The sequence below is a fragment of the Clinocottus analis genome, unplaced genomic scaffold (assembly GCF_023055335.1).
Source record: "Clinocottus analis isolate CAN_PGR_092001 unplaced genomic scaffold, fCliAna1.0.p SCAF_21, whole genome shotgun sequence".
NCBI classification, from domain to species: Eukaryota; Metazoa; Chordata; class Actinopteri; order Perciformes; family Cottidae; genus Clinocottus; species Clinocottus analis.
This window is the reverse complement of record NW_027175943.1, coordinates 1,722,958-1,731,418: the sequence shown is the minus strand read 5'-3', so window position 1 is coordinate 1,731,418 and position 8,461 is coordinate 1,722,958.

Here is an 8,461-nt window from a genome sequence, read left to right as displayed (position 1 = left end):
ACCCTGCAGGAAAGCTCATGGGAGCGAGTGAAACACAACATGCTCTTTGTGTATTTGTACACATTAAAAACGCCCTTTAAGGTTCACCAACTTCCTCTAAAATGAAACCTAATTTGGCCAAATGTGACTTATCCTTTCATGTCTTTGAACGTTCATTTTCAAATATTCACGCATGAGCGCGACCGCCATTACCCAGCATGCCACAGCGGATCGCCTGACAAACCTGCGCTGCAATGTGTTCTGGGTGGCTGATCAGAAAACTAAGTATGAAGCGACACGCCTCATTGTGATGCTGCAGCGGTGACGCTGGATTATTATGTTAATCTGGGTCATGGAGGTTGTGTTGGTGGACTTTTCTCACAGAAAAGAAATGCAAAGTTTGGAGAAAAAAAATCATGTTAGCGTATATATATATATATATATATATATATATATATATATATATATATATATATATATATATATATATATATATAAAATCTTCCAATCTATATATAATAAATTATTTTTTTATTATATTTTATTATATTTTTTTTAATTATATTTATATATATATATATATATATATATATATATATATATATATATATATATATATATATATATATATGAAAGAAAAAAAAACTTCCAAAAATCTTCCAATCTATATATAATAAATGATTTTTTAATTATATTTTATTATATTTTTTTAATTATATTTATATATATATATATATATATGAAAGAAAAAAAAACTTCCAAAAATCTTCCAATCTATATATAATAAATGATTTTTTATTATATTTTTATAGCTATCTATCTATCTATATATATATATATATATATATATATATATATATATATATATATCTATATATATAGATATATAGATATCTATATATATAGATATATAGATATCTATATATATAGATATATAGATATCTATATATATATATATAGATATATCTATATCTATATATATATATACACACACACACATATATATATACATATATATATATATATATATATATATATACATATATATATATATATATACATATATATATATATACATATATATATATATACATATATATATATATATATATATATATATATATATATATATAGGCATTTATCAGAGATTATTGAAAGATTATCTCAGTTCTTGTGTCCATGTTCATTACTTTTAAGTGTCCCAGTTAATTCTTAGATAATGAACCACGTCTCTTCTGACTGATCAAAAGAGACGAACGAGGCTGCAACAAAAAAGAAAAATGGGTCAAAAACAAATAATCCCGCCCCCGCGATGCGTCTTCCACCGCGTTGGAAAAAGCTCATTGAAGGTTTTGTTTCTCTTTTCACGGCTTTCCATCGGCGTAAAGATCAGAGCTTTGAGAGGAAAAGAGGAAGAAGCATCGCTGACCCTGAGAGACATTCAGACGAGGAGAGCGAATCAAGAGCGAGAACGCGGCGGCTCTTCAGAGGCATCCAACGAGTGCTGAGCCCGTCAACAGCAGGTTGATCCAACAAGAGAAGAAATCCAAACCGGAGAACGTCAGAGAGTGTTCTACCTTCACAATGACAGGTTTGTTCACACGTCTACTTTAAATGAAAGTCTTCAAGAGAGACTTACGGTCCGTTCTGTCGTCACCACGATGGAAAGTGCCAACACTACCAACCCGTGAGTTATAGCGGTCGAGACTAAATGGCGAGAGGCAGAAAGTCATGGCGGCAGTGAATGGCGTCACTTCAGAGGCTCGAACATGACAAAAAAAAGTGGCCACGCGAGAAGAATTAAGCAAATGTGTGCAGGCGAACGGCAACGCCCCCAAATCAAGACCAGAAAACATTATTAGTCCCACAGCAGGGGGGGATTTACAAGACTAAAACATCTGTCAATACTTTAAGAAAACTATCAGACTCCACTGGGACCAGAACACCAGTGAGGATGGACCAAAACCATCACAGAATATTAGAAACCAGCCCGAAAACACCAGTAAACACTGCCCCAACAGTAAATATTGGGTTAAAATGGAGTAAAGCCAATGCTGGACCACACCAGGCTAGAACAATGGAACAATGGAGAAAACACCAGGAAATTAGACCAAAATATGGGCTAAAATACAATAATACAGCTGTCAGTAATAAAGGGCTAAAGAGACTAAAACATGAGCAAATGGTGAAAACAGGACGAGGTGATTCAAGCCCAAAATACCTGTGAGTACAAAGCCAAACCAAGTTTAAAATACCAGCCAATATTTTACCAAACCAGGGATGAAACATGAGCGAATAAGAGTTAAAAGAAACTGCATCTGCGTTGGATAAACGGTCCATTTGTCAGAGGTAAAGCAGGACCGACACATGCCAATGACAGCCGCTGTTCAGACTTCATGAGGCGCTCTGCAGCGCTCACGTCGGTGCTGACTCACTGTTTATGTACAATGACTCACGGCGAAGTTAAGACGCCGCCGTTGTTGGTGAGCTTCTATTGAACCCCCCTCACCTCGTCACTATTGCGCAACCTAATGTGAAAGGAGTCATTGTCGAGGCTTTTTATGCCTTTAAATGAAATGCGAAAGAATTACCGTCAGCATCAGGAGCAGCAGCGGCAACAGTAATAGTAGTATTGAAGATTTTTCTTTGCTGAAAACCCTACTTTTATGCAGAGATGCAACACAAAGGGAACTCTTTTAGCTCTGTTTTGTGTCTCTAGCAACTCCAGATTGAAATATCTGTCTCTTTAGTTGCTAAATGTACAACTTTGTTGACCCTGAAAAGTAAAGTTTTGGAACAGAAACTCATTATCAAGCTCTATAAAGCTGAGGGGCGCTAATTCTGTGTGTGTGTGTGTGTGTGTGTGTGTGTGTGTGTGTGTGTGTGTGTGTGTGTGTGTGTGTGTGTGTGTGTGTGTGTTCCAAGGAGTTGACTTTCTTCGTTTTATCTAAACTTTCGTTTAACCATCGTCTTTGTTTCCATTCTTTCATTTTTGCTGCTTGTGTTTGAAATGAAAGATCATGGAAGTCAGCGTTTGTTCATTTCTGTGTGTGTGTGTGTGTGTGTCTGTGTGTGTTATGAGGTGTGCTTGAGAGACACAAGAGTAAATTGCTTTAATCTTCCTCCTCGCAGGCTGCCTCTGCGGTCCTGAACCGGACACTTTGCTTCAGTCGCGTCGTCTTCAGCGAGGTCGCCCCGTTATAAATCACAGTGATGAGTTTTGTCGTCACAGCGCCAGAAAAACGAGGCAAAACATGCAGAAGATGCATTCAGGACGGAGCGCACACACAAACACACAACTTCAGGGTTTTAAATACTTTGTTAGATTGAGGAAAATATGGCGGCTTGGTTTAAAATATGTACGCCTGTTGCGTAATTGGCGTAACTTTCACGTTAATTCTAACAAACCTTTGGGATTTTTTTTCAAACTGGACCCAAATTTTTAATGTTTTGTGTGTTTAAGCGACTAACGGGGTCAAACATGTTTTTATTTTGTCACGTATTGAGGAAGAACGCTGATCGGCAGCCATGAAACGAGCTGCAAGGACAATTGCGCAACATCAAAGTGACGTTCACTAAAAATGTAAATTTTTGCTTCTTTGACAAGAAAAGTCTGATTCATAAACTATGTATAAGAAGAGGACATGGTCTCCGTAGCGTCTCCCGCTGGTTTGTGGGACGCCATTTTGGAGCCGCCATTTTGAAGCCACCAGTTTGTCGATTTCGTCGCCGCCATCTTGGATTACTGCCCCTCGCCGCCATGTTTTTTTTCCCCGCAACTGACGAACGGATGTTCCCGTGTTCGGATGGCGGCGGGGAAAAACATGTCACGAAGCTGAAGGTGATGGATGTAAGATGATCGAATTTTCAGACTGGCCAAAAATTCCATTCGATCGTCCGAGAGCCGTCGATAAATATCAATCGGGCGCCGTGACCCTTGTCGACCTTTCCCTTCCAGACTCCACCAGCTCTCAACGCTGCTCATTGCCTTTGATGAGTGATTGACAGGTTCATTAATCAGCGACGGATATTTATACGCTCGGGCATTTTCAGCCAAGTGGACGTGATGCCCTTCACGTCGCTCTGAGCAGACTGCCGATTGATGCGTTTGTGATTGATTTATTGATTAGGAAGGATATAGCCGGCTAGTCTTTTTTTTTTTGGTAGCATTTTTCTTGGATTTTTTTTTTTTAGCCCCACAAGGAAGACGGACCAACTGTAGGAATGACGTTCAGCTCTCTAAACACGGTACGCCCAGACCTTCTGGGTGGTTCTGGTGTGTTTCATCTTTGTTTTGTAAGCACAAAGCAAGGACTGGAGTCTGCCGAGTCCATGTTTCAGCCAGTTTGTACTCTCAAGGAAGAGGTTCCACAAGCAGACGCAAGGCGAGTCGGTTAAAAAACAAGGTCACGAGGCCCTCACGGCCATCAAGAGAACGTCAAAAGACAAACTGACAGAGCACAAGGAGTTGACAGACTAAATACACCAGGGGAACGAGACACATGTGGAAGCAATGAGGGCGGGGCTTGCAATCAGACAGGAAGGGGAGGAGCCTGGAACGAGAGGCAAGCTGAGGCCCGTTTACACGAGGGGGAAACGCATTTATATTCACGCGGTTTGGCCTTTCATTTACACGAAAACGGAGATTTTATGACGGGAAACGATCGTTTCTAAAAACCAAAGCGGAGATCTATGAAAACTCTGTTTGCGTGTTTGCGTGTGCACGAGGTCAAACGGAGTTTCAGGTACTCAATTGTCCTGAGCGACAGACGACACAACCGACACACAGAACACAAAACTGCCCAGAAAACATGGCCGCCGGGAGAATCCTGAAGCCAGAAGCACATCCTTTAAAAGGTTTCGTCTCCGAACGAAGCCGAGCCATTGCAGCTTCTTCTTTGTATGTTTCACTAACCGACTGCTTTCTTTTGGCTTTTGTGACTCTCGTGAGATTTTGTCCCGACTTTGCAGATCCTCAGATTTTTTCTTCCAGCTTCACCGACATTTGAAGTAGATTAATATCTAGGATTTTCCTTTAAAACAAAGACAAAGAGTAAAGCGTCAACGTGGCAGAGTCATTGTGCAGGCAGAGGACTCATTTGAGCGTTTCCTATCCGTTGAGCTCGATGTTGATACGATTCTTCGTCAGGTATGGCAGCGCGAGAAGAGCCGAGGACGTGGAAGAAGAGATTTGTACGCCGCTGAAGGCAGAGTTAGCGTAAAAGTATGACAAGAGTAAATCCTCCGTTCATGGTTTCCTCCACTGCTTCTCATCTGGTAATCCGTTCTCTGCTCTGTATTCTCCCTTATGCCGACTCCAAACTTTTTTTTTCTTGCTTTTCTCACCCGTTAAGCCATGTTTCTTTTTCCTTCATTTCTGGCCGCTCTTCCGTGAAGCCCATCTGAGAGGAGTGGTCCGGCTTGAAGTGGTCCGATGGACGGATACCTCTCGGCTCCATCAGGGCTTATCTTTGGCCTCTCTGATTATTAATCCTCCTCTCTCCGCTTGCATCGGTCCTCTCTCGGCAGGTTTTTCATGGTACCCGGTTACATTATGAAGGTCACGCCGTCCTCGAAGGGCCAGGCTGGCCAATCGTAGCGTAGCATCGTCTCGCTAGCAGGGTCCGAAGACGAGAGCTTGTCGAGGTTAAACGTTGTGTAGAAGTGAAACTTTTTAAGAAAATTTTACATTTCTACTGAATTTGTTGAGCTAACGCTAGCAGAGTGTGGTCTGCTAGCGTTAGCTCGTTGGCACTTCTAAGCTACACTAGCTGCTGACGGTACACTGTAAAAAAAAAACCTGTTATTTGTGTTAATTAATAATTCAACCTTTACGTAATAAAAAAAGTAGTTTTAATTTGAATATAATCAGCTGTGTGAATCAGACTTTAATTATATTTTATCAAGTAAGTCAAAGAAAATTCATGAATTTTACTTCTTTGGATGCCTTTGTTTTTAATCAACTCTACTGAATGTATTTTAATGATTGTAACAGTGAATAAAGATTTACCGGCTACACGTTTAGCTACCATCTTTATCTTTTTAAACAACTTTTAAATGTATTCTTTAAACAGTTTCTCTCTGAAAACGCTGCTTCTTTTGGACAAAACGTAGATAATATTATAGTGAAGGGTCAATTGGCAGCAGAAGATCTGATTTAGAGGCTTTATAGCTTCATAATTATATTTATCTTTCACTTCTTTCTCCCGCTGTAATATTACAGTTTTATGACAGTTTTCCTCTCCACTTTTCTCTTCCTATCAGTTTTCCATAAACAATTTAAATCCTCCTCTCCTTCCCCACATTCTCAGTGTCTTGGACTTCATCTTTTGTTGTCTCTCGTCACATCCCTCCTCTTCTTTACCTCTTTGCAGTTGAAACAATGATCTTCATTGTAGAGCGGAGCGTCATCTGCGAAGAAGAGGACGAATCCCCTCGAGGGGCGGTTTAAATTCAGCGTGGAGAGAAATTTGTTTGATTCAATATTTCTGTGGGGATCCATTTCGTCTGCGATCAGCTCGCCGGAGGGATGATTTAAGCGATTCAAAAGCGATTGGCTTGCGTGGATGTTTCATCTGTTAAACGTGGATAAGCAGCTGTAATAGAGGATATCATTTGACCCCATCTGGCTCTCATTATATTAATATTAGGAGCAGTTTACCGCGTCAACAGAGGACTTTTAAAGCTTAATTATCTTCCTGTAATGAAACAGACATTTTAATTCAGATTTTAATGAATTCGTCTCCAGATTTTTAAATGCATTCAATTCAATTTGTCTTTAATTCTCAAAAAACATCCTGCGTTTAAAGTTTAGCTGCTAATATTCTCCTTTATTTCCATCTCTTCAGTTCTTAAATCTCTTTTTTACACTTAGTCGTAACAAATATTATATGGAAGACGTGTGCTTGGATATAAAGACAAAATAAAGTTGAGTTTATTCTCAACGCAGGTCAAAGTTTCCTTTGAGAAGCACAACATTTTAATTGAATTTAAGTGAGACATAAATGACAAACTATGTGACATGAATACATACGTGTGTGTTTAAAAGATATGTACATAAAACAATAAACAGGTTTTTGTTATCTAATCATGAAAACTTCATAGCAGCAGAACAAAACTGCATTAAACCTCAGTCTCTGTGTAAATTTATGAATTTCCTCAATAGTGACAGTTTTACCATGAAACACAATCGACTGCAGACGCATTAAATATCATCTTTTCATACGCGACCTCGACGCCATTAAATCACTTCTTAACAGCAGATTTCTCTCTCATCACGAGCAGAGTCGACGTTCAGCTTCATGTCATGTGTCTGCATCGATGTGTCTGTGTGAATATCACTTTATGTGGGGAATTACATTCTGGATTAAGGATCCAGTCTTTTTTCATTCATCCCTCACCTTCATCCTGTAATCTCCTCCTCCTCCTCACATCTCTTCCAGATGGTTGCAAAGCAGAAACATAAGATATTCTTAGTGTCAGTGTCACCTAAAACAAAACAAAGGATTGCGTCGTCGGCCTTGTTCATTATGTTCAGAGGGCTTATTGTTCATATTTTTCATGAATGTCTTTATCGAGTAAAAGATTGTTTAAACCTCCATGAAGGGAACGAAACATTATTTTGTGTTGGTAACACATAGTTATAGTTAAGTTGATCCTATTTAACAATTACGGACACCTCTGTTTCTGAAAAAGTGCTTCATGCCTGCATTCTCTCTAGTGGCCACCAGGGGGCGACGCCTCTGGTTGTAATCAAAGAATACGATCGTATACATGTATATATACATATAAATATATGTATATTGTGTCGCTGTGACTCTGCGGTTGGTTTCCTCGCAGCTTGTACACTTGTCATCACACTGAGTTGTTTGTTTGTGGCTCATTAGACAAAGCTGAGCACTTGATTGTTTGTGTGTCTTCCCACCGCCAGCATCTGTGTGTGTTTGTGTGTGTTAGTGTGTGTGTGTCAGGCTAATACACGCACGTTGTTTCACTCACACGTCTCGCTGATTGTCGCTCTTTGTTGCGCGCTGATGAACACAAACACACAGCGACCTTTTGACCCCGAGGAGGAGATCTGTGTCACATCTCAGCTTCGGCTCCATGTTGGATGCAGTTTGAGCTCGAGGAAGATGGTGGAAGTGAAAAAGGTTCAAGAAAGTGGAGGACAGAAAGTATTTATGTGTTTTTTGACTATTCTCATCACGTGACGTTGGAAGTGTGATCAGTGGCTTCTGGTAACTTCAGACGTCAGACCTGAGGTTCCCTCGGAGGGCTCGGTTGACAACCCGGCCTCATCACTCAGGAAGCTCGTGTCAGATGTCCGCCCCCGTTTCATGTCAACGTCCACGACCATCTGACAGCCGGCCGCGATGGAAACTACCGAGGGAGACGGATCGAAACAGAAAGAGAGGAAGGAGCGCTAAAGGAAGCCGAGGACGGCGGCAAATCAGATAAATGACCAATCTGCGTCTTTAAAAAC